The sequence below is a fragment of the Macaca nemestrina genome, chromosome 13, assembly GCF_043159975.1.
Source record: "Macaca nemestrina isolate mMacNem1 chromosome 13, mMacNem.hap1, whole genome shotgun sequence".
NCBI lineage: Eukaryota > Metazoa > Chordata > Mammalia > Primates > Cercopithecidae > Macaca > Macaca nemestrina.
The window spans coordinates 60,038,636-60,056,757 of NC_092137.1; the positions used below are offsets into that span (position 1 = coordinate 60,038,636).

The 18,122-nt window shown below is 39.2% G+C and overlaps 1 long non-coding RNA gene across 2 annotated transcripts in view; it reads right to left on the bottom strand.

Annotated features, from left to right (window-relative positions):
* Positions 1-8,805: 8,805 nt before the first annotated feature.
* The window catches only part of LOC139357858 (uncharacterized), a 276,436-nt gene continuing 267,119 nt past the window's right edge, over positions 8,806-18,122 (bottom strand). For both annotated transcript variants that reach the window (XR_011611758.1, XR_011611759.1), the window contains one exon: positions 8,806-11,629. This is a non-coding gene — a long non-coding RNA (uncharacterized lncRNA). The remainder of the gene's footprint in view (positions 11,630-18,122) is intronic.

Genomic DNA, 18,122 nt, shown 5'->3' on the forward strand with positions numbered 1-18,122 from the left:
TAGCTACAATGGGCAGATTGAAGATGGAATTTTAGAATTGTAGAGCTTGTTTTTGAGTCTTTTGATCAATTGGTTTACACACCAAGGTTTTTTTCCTTCATTCCTTCCCTGGGAGAATCCTAAAAGAAGAGATGATAAAATATAAAGGAAATGAAATGAAAGAGCAATTCTCTAAAGATAGTTCTAGACAGATATATAGTACACCTGCATATGTATATGTAATATAATAATAAGAATATTTGCTTCTAGATAATTGCTATATTATTGATACCTTTCAATACTCAACATGTTTATATCATCTGCCAAGGTCCTGTGAAGCAGAATTCACAGTTTCTTGAAGAAAAAAAAGAAAGAAATCCCTTCCACTCTCCTTTTTAGAGAAAACTACATATACAAATCTATTTGAAAAGGTTAGAGAAACAAGATAAATTGGGTAACCCATGTAGTAACTCTTGAGGACAGGAGCAGCATACAAAAGGAAGGCAAGCTTTAATCAGTAGATTCCCTTTCTGAGCTGCATTTGCAGCACTGTGATCCAGTCTTTGGTCACCCCACATGTAATGCAATTCTCTCCACAGCATGGAAGAGCCAAGATCTCCTGCAGGTTGGGATGATGACTCTTACTTGAGTCAACGTTTACTCTATCAAGGAAAACAAATTTTAAAAACTGGGAACAGGCTATTAACCCAACAGGTTTGTCAGTCAGATTAAATAAAAGCCCCAAATGGAGAAATTACCTCTCCTCTCTAATCAATATCATTGACCATAAATGGAGTCAAGCTGAGTACTTAAACTTTTCCCATCCAAAAAGAAAAATATGCACATGCATGTGCACACGCATGCATACACATTTAACCTGTTGTTTTTATGACTGTATTTTAAAGCACTGAGAATAGGGGTTTATAATGGAAACACCGACAGACCCCCAACTAGAGTGGAGTTAGCAGGCACCACCACAATAATCATTTAAGCTTTTCTTTTTCTTTTCTTTTTTTTTTTTTTTAAAGAAATGATCAGCAGCCCAACCAATGAGAACAGAGTAAACATGACTGGCATCTTAATGACCTTTGAGCATTAGCAGATGGCCTTTTTATGATCACAGATTAGCAGTACATGGTCGTTTGTTAATGACTGATAACAGGTGCCAGTGGTCCCTTACACTTCTTTTTGTGTTTGTTCCTTTACCTTTTCAGAGTAGGCAACGGGGTTCATTTCTCAGTGAATCTGCTTTCTCTGTGCCATCTTTTGTTTTTCTTTTGGCTGCAACACAGCCCTCATCCCCCCGCACCCAAAAGAGAATGCAACCCCTTCAGTTTCGGTCTCTCTCTCTCTCTCTTTCTCTCTCTCTTTCTTTCTCTTCTCTCTCCTCTATCTCCCTCTCCCTCTCCCGTTGTCTCTCTCTAGAAACACTCGCCTCTGAATCCTACTGCCTAATTCTTGTAGTTTTTGAACCATATAACTCCAGTGGCAAAGGAAAGACCGCTATAAACCAGGCTTACTTTACAAGAGGATGCCTGGTACCATCCACGTAAATGACAAAAAAATCACAGCTGTGGATTCATCCAAAGTGAATTAAATGAATCAGCCAGAACTGGGAAAGTCATACCAACCCTTCCCTTCTGCCATTTACAGCATCCAATCCATGTCACCTGAAAGAACACATCTTCCTCTGCAAGCTCCTCACCGTCAGGACCACTTTCCTCTTTCTGCCCACCTCTCACCTTCTAGTTCTTTCATCCCCAAGAATCAAATCAGTTGGGTGGAGCTAGTGTCCAATTTATGTAAGCGATTTTTCCACCCATGTTTGGGTAAATATTCCCTTGGCCTAGTTTATTCCATTATTGGAGCAATTGAGGAGGGCACCAGGATGCAGAGTAATTACCAAATTGGTTTATCTGTGTTCATCTCTGTGGGTGGGGAAAGAAAACTCTTACAATTAACCTCAGATGCTGACTGCCTCCAGGTCCCTGGGGCTGCAATCTCCAGTGAAACCAATGAAGCCTGCCTGAAAGTTGGAGCAGAAGCAGAACTCGTAACACTCACAGAACATGTGAACTGGGCTGCCTCCAACCTGGAGGATGAAGCCCTCTTTTCCCAAACCCAGGCACCAAGGAGAAAGTGGAGGCAGAGCCCTGCACATGCCCCCTGAAGTGTGTGCATAGGGGCGGCCCTTTTGGGAAAAAGAATTAAAAAGTTGCATTTCAGAATGTAAACTGAACATACATCATCAGAAAACAAGTTGTTTTCCAAGACAGACACATTTTTTGTCTTTTCTAAAATATTGTAAGATATGTGTCTGTTACAACTACCTTACAAAATGCAACTCAGGAAATTAGAGGCATCTTATTTAAAAAAAAATAGTTCTGATCTAGGCTTTCCAGTCTAAAAAATATGTTAGAGATCCCCCAAAAGGACAGATTTGTCATAGAAATGAACAGAAATATAGACATTTTTAGGATTTGTTTTGTATAGGTTGAGGAACTTTTCTATTTTGACACAATTGTTTATTTAAACAATCGTATTTTCAGATCTGAAAAGCTGTGTGTTTCTCAAGTAAATATTACATCAGTGGGGATATCTATTGGCATTTAAGGACTAATCACTTGGAGCCAGGGAAGAAGATTAAATGACTGAAGAAGTCAAGTCACAAAATAAGTGTAGAAGTTGGCTTATATGGCCAGGCGCAGTGGCTCATGCCTGTAATCCCAGCACTTTGGAAGGCTGAGGCAGGTGAATCATGAGGTCAGGAGATCAAGACTTTCCTGGCCAACATGGTGAGACCCCATATCTACTAAAAATACCAAAATTAGCCAGGCGTGGTGGCCTGTGCCTGTAGTCCCAGCTACTCAGGAGGCTGAGGCAGGAGAATCACTTGAAACCCGGGAGGCATAGGTTGCGGTGAGCCACGATCGCGCCATTGCACTCCACCCTGGGTGACAGAGTGAGATTCTGCCTCAAAAAGAAAAAAAAAAAAAAGAAGAAGAAGAAAGAAAGAGAAAAAGAAGTTGGCTTGTACTAGAAAAGTGTGAGTCTACCACGGTCCCATGGCCTCTTGCTGCACAGCCTCCCTGAGCTCCCAGAGGTGATGGTTCTCTGGACTCTTGGTCCAGTTTCAAGATCCCTGGTCTGCACTCAAAGCTTTGTCTTTGCCCAGCCCCTCATGCTGTGGTTCTGAGGTGTAAAACCAATTAAGAAAATGAATCCCAAGATGCTGAATTTTGAGACCATGTTGGGCAATTTTTTGTTCTCCATTTCATATGTGAGAGAACAAAAGAGAAAGAGAAGAAAGGAAGTCCACACTTAGCTCGCAGGAGCACTGTTACAAAGGACAACTAATAGTGGAGACATAAACCCAGCTTTCTTTAAACCAAGCTAGTCCAACCCACGGCCCACAGGCCGCATGCCGCCCAGGATGCCTTTGAATGCAACCCAATACAAATTCATAAACTTTCTTAAAACATGATGAGATATTTTTGCAATTTTTGTTTGTTTAACTCATCAGCTATCGTTAGTGTATTTTATGTGTGGCCCAAGACAATTCTTCTTCCAATGTGGCCCAGGGAAGCCAAAAGATTGAACACTCTTGCATCTAAACCTAGATGCTGTCTAAGTAACAGTGACTTCATCCACATACAAAATCGACCACGTACAAAATGAGGAAAATGCATAACAGTTGAAGTGAGGCTTAAAGAGTTCTCCCAACTCTGGAAATCTTATTTGGAGAAAAGATACGGCTGTATCTCCCCATGCCTATCAGTTCTTTAGCAATCAAACAGAAACAGATTATCTTCCACCTGGACTCTGCTGTCAGAAAGCCCTAATTTTAAACTGCTAATATATAAATATCCTTCCCTGGCCTGAGTCAAATCCAGGCCTCATTTTTGTATCACACATAGTTAAAAAGATAAAATGAAAAATCCATTACTAATTAGACTGTTAAATTAAACTGCTTTAACTTTATTTTATGAGAGGCATAAAGTACATAAAGGGAAGACACAGAGTGGTACCGATGACCTTTAGCGACGACTTGTGGCCCACCCTGATGCTTTTTGAACCACTTGCCTGAAAACTCCTGGGTTTCTTAACACCTTATATACCCTCTCTACCACTTTGAAACCTGAAGGATTTATTTTTAACAGTCCCTCACCCACATAATGACTTTAAAATTCTTTAGGTTCATTCCTTAAAATATAGCTGGGAATTAAGAAATAATGTCAATTAACAGTTGAAGCTCAGAGGCACTAATGGAGTTAGCTAACCATTTTCTTCTGGAAAGCTGCCGTAGGTACATAGAAGAATCCAATCATCCTGAAATTTCTGTGCTCTAGTGAAGAGTCAGCAAACTACGGCCCAGGGGCAAAATTTAGCCCACTGCCTATTTTTGTATAGCCATGAGCTAAGAATGTTTTTTACATTTTTTAAAGTGGGCTTAAACAAAAGAAAAGTTATATTTACTGACAAATGAAAATTGTATTAAATTCAAATTTCAGCGCCTGTAAGTGAATTGGGTTTTGGTTGTTTGTTTTTTGGTTTTGGTTTTGGTTTTCTTTTGTTCTTTTGTTTGGTTTTTGTTTGTTTGTTTGTTGTTGTTGTTGTTTGTTTGTTTTTGAGACACAGTCTTGTTCTTTCTCCCTGGCTGGAATTCAATGGTGTGATCTCAGCTCGCTGCATCCTCTGCCTCCGGGTTCAAGGGATTCTCCTGACTCAACCTCCCAAGTAGCTGGGATTACAGACACCCGCCACCACACCCAGCTAATTTTTATATTTTTATTTGAGACAGGGTTTCACCATGTTGGTTGGGCTGGTCTCAAACTTCTGCCTCAACCTCCCAAAGTGCTAGGATTACAGGCATGAACCACCGCGCCCAGCCATAAGTGAAGCTTTATGGGAATACAGCCACACTCATTTATGATGCTTTGTCTGTGGTTGCTTTACACTCCAATGGCAGGGTTGAGTAGCTGCAACAGAGATTGAATGGCCCACAAAGCCTGAAGTATTTACTATCTGGTCTGGCCTTTACAGAAAAAAAAAAGGGCCAAGCATGGCTTCATATGTGGCTTTGCTACAGGCACAGACAAAAGGAAGTTGGGTGCCACTTGCTCCTGGGAGAAACTGAATGTCAGGGAAAGTGTAGAAAAGCAAACAATTCTGCTAATATAACAAGTGTAGCAGAGATCTTAGCAGTGCCCCCAAGACAGGACACTGGAGTAAATCAGTTTCCACAGCTAACATTATCTTATTTGTATTATTATATAAGTTAACTTTGATGCCTTTATATATTGGTTGTGTAGCGCCAAGTGACTGTTAGGTTTTCTGGCACATTAACTATCATCAGATGTTCAGCTGTGTGTCTGTCATCAGGGAAGCCACTTGTAGCCTCTCCAAGAAAGGTTGGCTACCCGTTGGTTACATTTTTATCTTCCATGATATTTTTCTTCCTAAGATTTTTCTTTTAAGAACTGAGATATACTCTAGAACAAGTCACATTCTTGAGAAGCATTTCTCTCCCAAGTAAATGAAAGACAAAGCTGTGTCTCTATAACCACATTGGTTCATGCTTGCTGGACAGCACTTCTGAGACCCATGTCCAGTCCTGCCTGACCTCTGTCTCCATGATCAACTACATCTGTTAAATGTTTGTTTCTTTCCCTGCTGTTTGTTTTGTTTTATTTTTTTACTTTTATTTATTTATTTATTTATTTTTTGCCTTGCTCTTTTCCTCCCTTCCTTTCTCTCTCTCCCTCTATGTACAGATTTTGAAATCTGATAAACCCAAGGTCGAATCCCAATATCTCCATCAGTAGCTATGCTTCCTTGGTCAAGTCATATAACCTCTCTAAGCCCATTTTCTCACCTCTAAATTAAAGATAAGCATAATCATCTTGAATATATTTCAACATCTTGGCAGTATTTCAAGCATTCAATATGTTCTCAATAAATAGTAGTTGAAGGAATGGTTGACTATAGATAGATATCGATATAGATACAAATATAGATATTGATATATTTATTCCCATATAGAAAGTGCTCAGTAAACACTTGGGCCAGCTTACTGTTTACTTATCCATCCCCACAATGAGCACTTATCAAACACAACTCCATGATGAGCTCTATGCTAATATTATGGGACCTTAAAAGGAGGTAAAATATGTGAAAATTGTTACTGCTTCCAGGACCTACACACATCTATATGGCCAAGATCTAGGTCACAACATGACAGATTAGATAGTGCTAATTGTCACATCTAGCATTCAGTTGGCATCCAATATATTCTGACCAAATTGATCCAAAATGTAAGCCATAAAGAGCAAATTGTGAATGATTAAGAAAAACTGGTAGAGATAAAAAACAGAAGATAAAATGAGTCGGCGAGGGGGGGAATGTCTTAGGGAGGGGTGGGGCTTTTTAGAAGAAGTCTGGAAGTGAATTGGTAGAAATGAAGCAGAAGTGCTTTCCAGAGAGGAGGACAGGCAGGTGGGTCAAAGAGGCAACACTGGGGCATCAAAGGCAGTTGCACAATTGAAGCAGCCTGACTCTGGCATCACACAGACCTGTCAGATTTTAATTCCTCCACTTTCTAGCTGCACAAACACAAAAAAACTTACTTAGCCTCTCTAATAATCACTAATAAAAGAATACTAAGATCTACCTTACAACATTATTGGCACATACAAATGTCGAGAATTTATAACAATTGTCATAGTATCATTTAAGTTTAGGTAGTTGCAGTCATTTGCTGTTGGAGAGTTGAATGCTCTTCCGACCAGGGCAGCCTTGAAAGAAAGATGGAAGCTTTTAGTGTTGCACTCATGTAAATTCAGCACCCTCCATGAGGAAAGCCTGCCATGTAAATGTCAGTGATCCTTGGGGGTTTGTCTTTGACCTTCTTCTCATCTCATGGCTGACCAACTCTGCTTGGGTGGTCTCTGCTGGTCCAGTCTGTACTGATGCTGCATGAAAGTTTAGCTACCCAGACAAACACCTGAGGGTCATTAATACCTCCTGTTCATCCTTCACCAACCTTCTTTTTCTTCCCAAATAGTTAACCAATTATTCTGTCAATTCTACCTTCTCAATAGCTTTGGTATTTCCTCATGTTTCTACATCCTCAATGTCATTGATTTACTTTAAGTCCTCATCACCTCTTCCGTCAATGTCATTGATTTAGTTTTGTCATTGATTTAGTTTAAGTCCTCATCACCTCTTCCACTGGGTACGTCAATTCTCTTCCTTGCCTCCATTCTGCCCTGCTGTTGGAAGAGCACTTTTCCTCAAAAACAAACCTGGCCATGCCACCCTCCTGCTTTAGACCCTTCAGGAGAAAGGTCAAACATTAGTGCAATGAGCAAAAAATTCATGGTCTTGTCTCTTGCCAGATGAAAATGGCTTTTCACACATGTGTATGTATGTGTGCATGCATATACCCATGTGTGCACATGCACACACACACCATGCTCACTGATCTGCTTGCACTTCCCCTTGTTCCCTCTCCCTTCCTTTCTTTTTATCCTGCTACTTCTCCAACAGAAACATTCTTTGTTATTTTTTTAAATCTGGCTAACACACACACACACATCCTTCAGAACTCAGCCTGGATGTCACCTGCTCTGGGGGAAACTGTCCCTAACACCTTATTCTTTCCACACTGAAGTGAGAATCCTCATCCACTTTGCAACAGTTGAACTTAATCATGTGTCTGTTTGTCTGTCTTCTCCCTCAACTCCACTAATCTATTTGTGCCCTAAGGGTAGAGGCCATGTCTTCATCTTTGTATCTCTGGGAAAAGGGTATCAATGGAGTATGGAGAGGCTCCATAATTGATGAGCACATAGATGGATGAGAGGCTGGTTGGATGGCCAAGTGATGAGAGTTCAGAGACGGATGTGTCTATTTGAGAGGCCTCAGCTGAGGATTTGTTTGACATCATGAGTGTCTGTATTTGAGGAGAATTATAGTAAAAAAGAAAGAAGACTGAGGTTGGAGTTTTGAAAGATGATGTAGGGCAGTGGGAGAAGGAACCACTGATGAATGCTCTAAAAAGAAATTAGGGTGGCGCTGGAATGGCTCTAACATGTGGCGGGCCATGATGACAGCAGGTACAGCTTCTGCAGCACAGAAGACACCTTAAGAAAGATGCATACTCTTTGACCTGTTCACCTATTGAAGGGATAATTGTGAGAATAAAAACAGAACTAATCTAACTATCTACCCACAGGAATGGTTAGGTAAATAATGATGTATCCACATCATAGGATATTATTTAGCTCACTCTCAAATTATAATTACAAATAATCTGTAAACATATTAAAATATCGCTTAAAATATTTAATAAGATGTTCCAAATAGAGTTAGGGAAACTAAGGCAGTGCCATGTTATGGAAATCAAGAAGAGAAAGACTGCCAAGGAGAAAAGGGCATCAGCCCAGTGATATGACAAGGGAAGTCAAGGAGAATGGGACAGGTGACTAGGCTTTGAGGACTTGGGTGTCCCTGCTCTAAACTGACCCCGCTGTGTTTCTCAGTGGTCACTCATGTGTCCATGTTTTCCCTACTCCCTGGAGCATAAGTGTCCTAGAGGAAAGCACTTGTCATATTTGTGCCCAGTGCAATGCCTGGCATCATAGTTAGGCCTCTTTCCACTGTACCATAACATCGTTCATATTATCAAGTAGGTCACCAACATCATCTTTACTAGTTTTCTCTAACTTCCTATTTCTGAGATGGAGTTATCATGCCCCTCATCTTGCAAAATCACAGAAGGGCTTAGTGATTTATTTCCCTTGGTCACAGAGCAAAGCATTGCCCCTGCCAGAGTGAGCACCCCCAGGCCCCTGGACTCTACCCTGCCCCTGATCCAGAGTCCTGGCCTGTGACTTGTCAACTAAATTATTCTCTTTATGCATTTAGTAAGGGTGGTTAATTGTTTAGTGTTCATGCAATTACTGTTGTCTCTGTATTTTCCCTATGTGTGTTAATTATGCTATCATCAGTTGTCTGTGCCCCTAGAGGGCAGGAGCTGTGGCTTTTTCTTTTAACATTTTCAGTAGTGCCAAGCTGAGTGTCACGCCCTTAATCGATTGTCTGAAGATGATGATGCCTCTGGGAAGGACAGTGGGGATGACTCCATATTCATTGCTCTTTTTCACATTTCCTGCTAGACTTTTGAAAGCCAGTTCTTGGGGATATTGGAAAGACCAGTGGCTGTGAATTATGAAATGAAAAAGGTCCTCCTACTGTCCTCCCCCAGCTAGATGTAGGGGAAAACAGGCACACACTCCTGGCTTCCAGGGTGCTTAGTAAGAGGACTCAGATATTTAGCTGAATTAAAGGGTGTTCAAAAAAATATAGGACATGGAATAGAGGATGGAAAAATAGGACACCTGAGAGGAAATTTTCTTCAATGGGTGGTACGGAGGGACAGAGTAGTAGAACCTCCAGGACCTCAGTGAGCCAGCAGTTTCTATCTTCCCATTTTACCCACAGAAAAACTGAGGATCAGGTACAGTGAGCGAGTGCCTCACAGCCTGCCATGGCAGAGCCTGACTGGCAGCTGAACATCATTACTTATCATGGACAATTATTACTGCCAACCTGTGCCATAGTACCCAGAGAGCAAATGGGCACTTACCCCATGGCATAGGGAGTAAGTAGCCTACCTTTTCCAGGGATTAAGGAAGAAGACTCAGTTTCCCTACTGAGGCCACTCAAGAAGGTTTTTATGGTACTCACAAAGTCAGTTTATCCCTAGGCACTCCTCTCAACCAAACATCATCATCTAACATCATAGCAAAGTTTCCAGTCTGAGAAATTATACAATTAAAAGCTACCAAGAATAAAAAGGACTTGAGAATGTTGACATCACCATGGAGGAAAAATTGTGTTTCCAAATAGTTAGAAGAATAAGACAGGTTTCACATGAAATGCACCATAGGACATCCCCTCTTTCCATTTGTGCTAAATTTCAAATTTGGTTCTCCAGGATCATATTCAGATTCATTTTATCTCTTGCTGTGGAGTTAAGTCACTGGTGCCTCCGTTTACGTGGTCTCCCGGTATGAATCTCTCTGAACCCACCTATTGTCATGTGATAGACTTCGTTCTTTTAAAGGAGTCCTGAAACCCAACCTGCAATTCCTGTTTGGCATTTGAAACAGTGCTATTTTTTTTTAACAAGGTAATACTTTACTACTTTGCTACTCCCAGGGCATTCCAGGTTCCCCTTTTGAACAAAATGTAGACTTCTCAGGATCACCAAGATAAAGAGATGCCAGCCAAGAGACCAATTCCTATATAGCTCTGCGTGTTGCCAACATAATGACCAAACATTGAACCCAGTGTTCAAATAACTAAGGTAGCCACTCTAACTTTTGTGGGTTATGCTGTTCCTCAGTGGTAGTATATGAGTATCTGAAAATCCAGTAAAAACGTATGTAACTTTTTTCAATCACAACATATGAAATCTAAAAACTCTTAACCATATAGATGCTTGGCATTGGATAGACGCAGATTGTTTCTCTATTGCATGATTTTCTACTCATACGCACTCAAATATATTAAGTAGCAGGGAGATAGAGAGAGATTAGGGGAGTGTGATGGACCATCTGATTTCTTTTCTCTTCTGGAATCCAAGAGTTTCCCCCGACTCTCTGGCATCCCATTCAGTGTCTGGATCTTAGGTCTCCAAATGTATTTTTAGTGTGGGTGGTAGATGTCAGCCACTTTGTGAGCAGTAACAATGGTGCTGGGGATCCCTGTATTGTATTGCTAAACAATATTTGGCAACCTCTTGCCCAGGGTGTTACTTCCTTCTGATGCTTTAAGGTAGCATGGTCTTCTCTCTTCTCTCTAGTCTTGTGGTTTTGTTTGTTGCATTTGGGTTGTTGGCATGGCTGAAACCCATCCCAAAGAGGATGTTCATTGAAATGTCAGAGGTGAATGATTGACAATGGGCACAAGAGCTTTTGTATAAGGGCTTTGGCAGGTCATTATTGGATTATTTCCCAATAAATGCGTTCCAAATCTACCCGATGCACTGCTGAACAATGTGCCAAACTGTTCTGGGGCACTAGTAGATGCTAATGCTTCTCACCAGTGGCTGCTGGCTTTCCAGTCCATTCCTTTGTGAGGTTACAGGGCATTGACTAAACACAGTGACTTTTGTATTTGTCATAATTAGGAGAGCATGGCATTTTTTTCCATATAAAAAGAGCTCACGTTAGGTTATGTGTTCTTCAGTCATCTCAAATATTGATATGGATTCTATTCACACAAGCTGTGTCCTTTAAAACCAGGAAGGCACCCCAGAAAGCATCAAATAACCCCCAAAAGTATTTTAATGGATATGATGTCTTAATGCAAACATATGACATTAAAATATCATAAGCCAGGCCTGTAGCACTTGGCATGCTTTATAGAATAACTTGATGATGGTTTCAATTGTGTGATGCAATTTTTGATACATTTAAATAATAGCATGGAAAGAAATGTTCTTTCCATTTGGTTTGAGGACTGAGTGGTTTGCATATGCACTTACCTACCAGCTGACATCAATTAAATTGCTGGGCTTCTCTCAACCACAGTTTTCTTTTTGATATATTGGTGACTCTAATACCTACATACCACAGGATTCCTATAAGAATGAAATGCAATACCATTAGAAAATGCATTTTATAAAACACTATAGGAATTTAATGGGTATGTATCATCATCTTATTTCCAAGCAGGTATTCCTGATTCGAACACACACAAAAAATTCTTAAATATCACTGCCATAATAAAAGCAGATATCCCTCTGAAGCCCAAGAATAAAAGTTGGCAGGTGACCCTAAAGTTGAAAAACTGGAGTTCAGTTCTCCCAAGTGCATGTTGAGCTTATTTTTGTTTTGAACAGAGTAATGTTAAAAAAAGAAATCAAATGCTCTCCATTACCACTTTCTTCTATACATTATTTAATTTTCCCTAGCTTTATTAAAGTATGATTGACAAGTATATATTTATGGTGTACAACATGATGTTTTGATCTACATAGACATTCTGAATGTTACATATTACAGTCATGGATTGCTTAACGACAGGGATACATTCCAAGAAACGCATCATTCTGATATTGTACAAACATCATTGGGTGTACTTACACAAACCTAAATGGGGTAGCCTTCCACACACCTAGGCTATATGGTGTAGCCCATTGCTCTGACCAGTGTTGTATATGTTGTCAGTCATTGACTAAAACATTGTTATTTTAAAGAGCACTAGTTTTCTGGGGTCTGTATTTTTCTCCCTTTCCCATTAATGGTAGACATTGGGAGTCTACATTAGTGCTTTCTAGCCGCTGAACTGTCAGAACATTCCTGGCTAATATACATGCCACTGGATGTATATATCACTAACACATAAGCCAGTTAGTGAATTCAGCAAAGGGAAGATGATGAAGTTGCAGGTTTTGTTTTTTTCTTTTTTCTCTTCCCTTTTTCTTTTCTGACCTTTCATTTGATTTTCTTTACTTCCTTTTTTTTATTTGATGTTTATAATTACAAATATTTCGTCTTAGTGAATTATATGATTTTCTTCAAATAAGCTTTGGATTATATAAATTCTGCCAGTTGGGTGCCAGGAGTGGCAAGTGCTCAGCCTCTGTGGAGATATGCCTTCTCACTAAGTCCAGGTGTTCACTTCTCCTATCTAATTATATGAAACCAGTTTCTGGCAGGTATGATATAATTATCACTGTCTATCTTCAAAAATGTTAAGGGCAAGGAAACAATTTTATTAAGGTATCTATTCCACCAATAGAAAATATGGTTTCCATTTTACTCATCTATTAGGGCATTTTGACACTTGCCAGGTGTATATTGAGCCCTTGTTATGTGCCAGGCACTGTGCTAAAGCCAAGGTCAAAAGTAGAGGGGTGGCAAGTGAGTTGCCTAGGGCAAGTAGTTACAGAGGTGCTCACTCATATAAGCCTTAAAGTGGCTTCTTAATGTTTGCACCCTCGGCACCTCACCCACCTCACCTTAGTTTCTGCCAGGTAAGCACTGAGATATAAAGGTGAGAAGACATGGTATGACCTGCAGGGACACATGCAGAAAGGGGACAAACACTAAATGAATATAATCCATGCAAAATGACCGAATGAGTCATGGGGGGTAGAAACAAAGTACTCTGCTTGGTGAAATGTTAATATAAAGTAATTAAAAATGAGTATGATAGAGTTATTGGCAGATAAACCAACTATGAGATTATATTATTTTTTGAGGGTCTAAAATAAAATGAAAGAAAGGAGAATGAAAGTAGCATTATGCTGCCAAACATTCAAGTTGAGTGGATGAAGTGGGTGTAAAATGGAGAGGAAGGGATGGTATTTTAGGCTAAGTCCTTGGTGTTGGCATCAAGAGATGGATGGTGACTTCCCAGTGAGTCCTCACCACATCAACAGAGCCCTGCTGCTCAGATGTTACGCTGACTTCCAAGCCTGTCCTTACATTACGAAGCACTGTTCAACAAAGACAAAAGTTTGCACCATGGTGTCTTTTGTCCCCCAGAACTGTATCCTGCACCTCTGAAAATCATCCTTCCACTTTTTGTAATGAGGAAGTAGAAACATAAAAGAACAATGCTAGATTTTCTTTATTAAAAATAGGAGGGGAAAAAAAGAACATTGTGTTTGTTATTGTGGGTATTTCCAAAGAGGTAACTAAAATTTTATGGCAGCCTTGTTAGTAACTCTATCAATCACCTGACAGCATCTCTGTGTTAAAAATCTCTTCTGCATATAAGCAGTAAAATGAAGCACACATTGGAAATTCTGATGATTTCAAACTTCAGACTTTCTTTTAAAGTAATAACTTTAATTCAGTTCTTTCTGGCATAAACTTTTTCATCCCATTATGTCAAAAATTGTATTATCCATCCATTTGTCTGTCAGAACGTCTCCCTGCGGGGCGATAGACTCCTGGATTCTCTACTCTAAACCTCCCCATTACATCCTGCTATCAAGAGTCACAATTTTCCACGAAAGTCTCTGGTGACTTTTGACAATGTTTTATAGAGAACTAGACCAGGAATCGCAGAGTTAAAGGAAATCTTCCATTCTGGCAATGAATATGTAATAGGCATTACACTGTGCAGTATTCCAAAAAATGTAAGGTTCATTAAGTCTTTCTAAAGCAGGGACTTCCGTGTAGCTTTGAAGGAACCTGTCTTCACAATGGCATTAGCAAATGGCACTTTGGGGCACAGAATATTAATATTGCACATTAAGGAACAAATTTGTTTAAATGCTGTATAGCTATATGTTGATGCAGATGATCCAGAAATAAATAAAAAGTGAATAGTTGTCCAACTTTGTATGTAAATTGCCTTTTGCTTATATACATAAGAATGCTTTTTCCTCCTAAATTCCTTCATATTAACAAGCAGGAGTGTAACTAATATATAAACTAAAGTCATTCTCTTTAATGAGAATGCTAAATATTTTAAAGAAATGCACGGCTGTGAAATATTGTCAAGGGCATTTTTATACTTAAGTTTAAGAACACTTATGACTTAACTGTTGAATTATTTAACATATTCAGCCTGGAAGCACTATTTATGTATGTTTTTTAATGTTCTTACTTATGTTGGCTTTTCTTTGCTAAGGATTTAGGACCTTTGATTTCTGTTTATAAAATTTACATTTTTAATCTCCTATTTCTATGTATTTCCCATTTGACAGTAGCAACAATATCCAGAAGGAAGGGGAAAAAAAGGAAAAAATCACATGGAGCCTGAAACAAGGGCTGTACATGAGAGAAACTTAAGCCTCGCTGCAAAGGGAATGAAGTCAACTTTGGGAGCAAAAAATAAAAGTCCTTTTCAATGAACCACCTGTATAACTAAAATAATAGACACAGCAATATGCACCTGCTTTCCCAGCTTTTCTCAAGGAAGCATGCAATATGCAGGGAGCAGGATTGCCCTGTGCAGTAATGTAATCCTATACAATCAGCATTTGCTACTTTGAGTTGTCAGCTTCTATTTTTCACCCATATATTGTTTTGCAATTATCGACTAGCCACAAATTTATTAGAGCAACATAAAAACACATTTTCTCATTTTTATTTAATTAACCTTGATTCATATTTCTTAAATGTTGAAGGATTCCTCAAAGATTTGGGAGGGATTCTGAGTGGAACACCTATCAGTGCTGTTCAGGAAATGGAAACTGACAAGCAAAGGTAGGGTAAGGGCAAGTTTTATTTTAGCTATTCCTATTAAATTCTACTCATGTGGTTAATAATATAAAAATTGTCCAAGTGACTTGGGATGGAAATGCACCTAGAATCTGCTTGAAGCATTTGTGATTCTATAAGGACTGTGTTTGGAAGAAAGGATGGGCATTCTTTAAGACTAGCATGTTTTTGTCTACTGATATTTCATTTTACAAACTATATATATGTATACACATATCTATGTATGTATATTATACATGTATTACACACACACACATATAGTTCAGTTTTACTAATGGTACTGAGCCAAAATTTTTCTTCTGCACTAAATCTAAAAGGCACAATAATGAGGCCTCTAAGGGATGGGACCACGGTCATGCAGTCAGGGGAGAAACCATTAGAGGTCTTCTGAACATTGATTTTTCACTTTCACTTAGTCTATTGTTATTAAGCTTACTTTTTAAAAGGGTACCCTGATTAAATGAACTTTGAAAATGCTGGATTAAACAAAATTCAGTAAGTTGTTTTCAGAGCCTTGAATAGATGATTGTGTTTTGTGAATCCTCAAGCAAAAATGGTAATAGCTACCATTTTCCAAACATTTTGACTAGGAATCTCTGTTTCTTTATTTTTTTTTCCAGAGCACCTCCAGGTGAGTGTTCCACAGAGCACACTTTGGGAAACAATGATTTTGTCAATAAACTCTTACTGAACCCGGCCTATGGAATAGATTCTGTGTCAGGAGTTTATTGTTTCAGACAAATATGGTTTGTTATCAAGACCACAGTGTGAAAAGAGACTTTGTCACATTTATGCCCCTAAATCGTCACAATGTCTAACATATGTATGTGCTTAAGAAACATGTATTGAATGAATGAATACATTAATTAAACAATCTAATGATTTATACCTAAGTGCATTTGTGCAGATGATTATATCATTTTTATATTTATTTCGTATTCTAAAGAGATTAATATATTATTTAGAGAGATTGGGTGACAGTTAGTATCCCTGTTAGTATCCCAAAATTTAAATTAATTTTGTTTTGGAACTATTAACACAATAAATATTCTGGAACAGCTCAAGGTATTTGAGTACCGCATTGGCCAGAATTGCAAATGAATTCACCAGAAAATAAATGAATAACTAAAGTCACTAAACACCTGCAAACCATGGGCGTGAGGATATTTAAATGAATAGCAGCATTTCTTTGTGTTTATGCAATTTTCCCTCAAAGGTAGAAGGAGACTCACTAAGTAGAGGTGCCTGAGTCACCCTACTGGCTTGGTCCTGCCTCCAAAATTTCATTTGTTTAAAAAAAACAAAAACAAAAACCTTATCATGGATCAAGAATCCATAGACTCCTCAGAAGGTATGTAGAAAGAAAACAGCCCTATGACTTCATAAGAGTATACAGAGCAATTTGGACGTGCAGATTCAGTGGGTAACACATGAAAACGGGCCACAGCTATTTCCATTTCTCCACAGCAGAGCGTGTCCCACCATCATCTCAGAATGCAATGAGCTGCCTGAATAGTTTACCTGGAATGAGCTTGCTGAGCACCAGTAAGGCAAGCATCAAAGTTCCCGAGGTGTTGCCAGGGCCAGATGATCAAGCAGGTATTTTAAACAAGTTAGGTCTAAGATTGAGTCTGGGAGATTAGCTAAGGCATGAAAAACCCCCTAATCACATGGGGTCTAGAGTCTGGAACCCAAAAGCAGCATTAAAAAAAAAAAAGAAAAAAAAACTGTTCTAACAAGGAAGTCGCCAAGGCAAGTTCTGATATTAGAGCAGGAACTTTTCCTTCCCATTCACTGAGCTGTCAGCAACTTGAGAGCAGAGATGACCTCGTTCACTTTAAGTCTCCTCACAAAGTAACTTCGAGTCTGGCCATGGTAGTAACGTAATAAATGTTAGAGAAATGAATTAAATTTCTTTTTGTTTAATTTTTCACCCTGATGCTGGTTAAGGCAGAGGGAGAGAAGCTGTAATTACCTTGTGCCCTTTGAGTTTCTCCAGCAAAAGAAAAATCTCAGTATTCAAAGACGAAATAAAGAGAAAGCTATGGTAATTCTCCTGAAAATAGGCTTGTAGCCCCTGCGATAACCTTCTTCCCTGACTCTTCTCATTAGCTGGGATCTAGTCACCATCACAAATTTATTCTTTTTTCTAAAACCCAGAATTCTCTATTAACCAGTAAGTCAATTCAACATATTTACAGGCCAGTGACATTTATAATGGCGCCCCTGAGGCACCCTATGATTCTAAGGAGCTTTTAGAATTTACCAATAATCAAAATAACTTTGGTTTAATTTTAGTGTTAAATGTTTTCCTGGTAGTACTGGGGTCAACAGATGATGAGATGGATTCATTCCAGGACGACTGGAAGCTAACAACTGGTCAGGCCAGTGACTTTAGGCAACCATTCAGGAGCTTTCCAGAAGGCAAAGGGGGAAGTTCACCAGAACTATCAAGTACATGCAGTAAAGTAGTGGCAATACAAAGTTATTTGCCATGCAGAGCGTGGCAGCCAAAAAAAGGTGGAAACTAGCTGATGATGGTTGGTGCCAAGGGTATAGAAAGCCACACAGGTGAACAATGCAGCAGGAATGTTAAATGAAATAATTCTAGCAGCAAACAATGAAACACAATCCAGATAAGGAGGTCACAATTAACAGGGAATTATTGTAGCAAGCAGTGAAATGCGGACACTGGTTTTCAATAGAGCTAGATAAGGTCAGTTTAGGCAACTGGATTAAGGGAAGCTAAGAAGGCAAAAAATGTTATTACAGGTTACTAATGCAAAAAGACTCCTGCAAGAGCTTAGTTTAAAACAGAATTCTAGAACAAAAAGTCAATGAGTAATCACCCAGGAGCAGGGGGCATAGGAATTACAAAGAGGCACAAGGAAA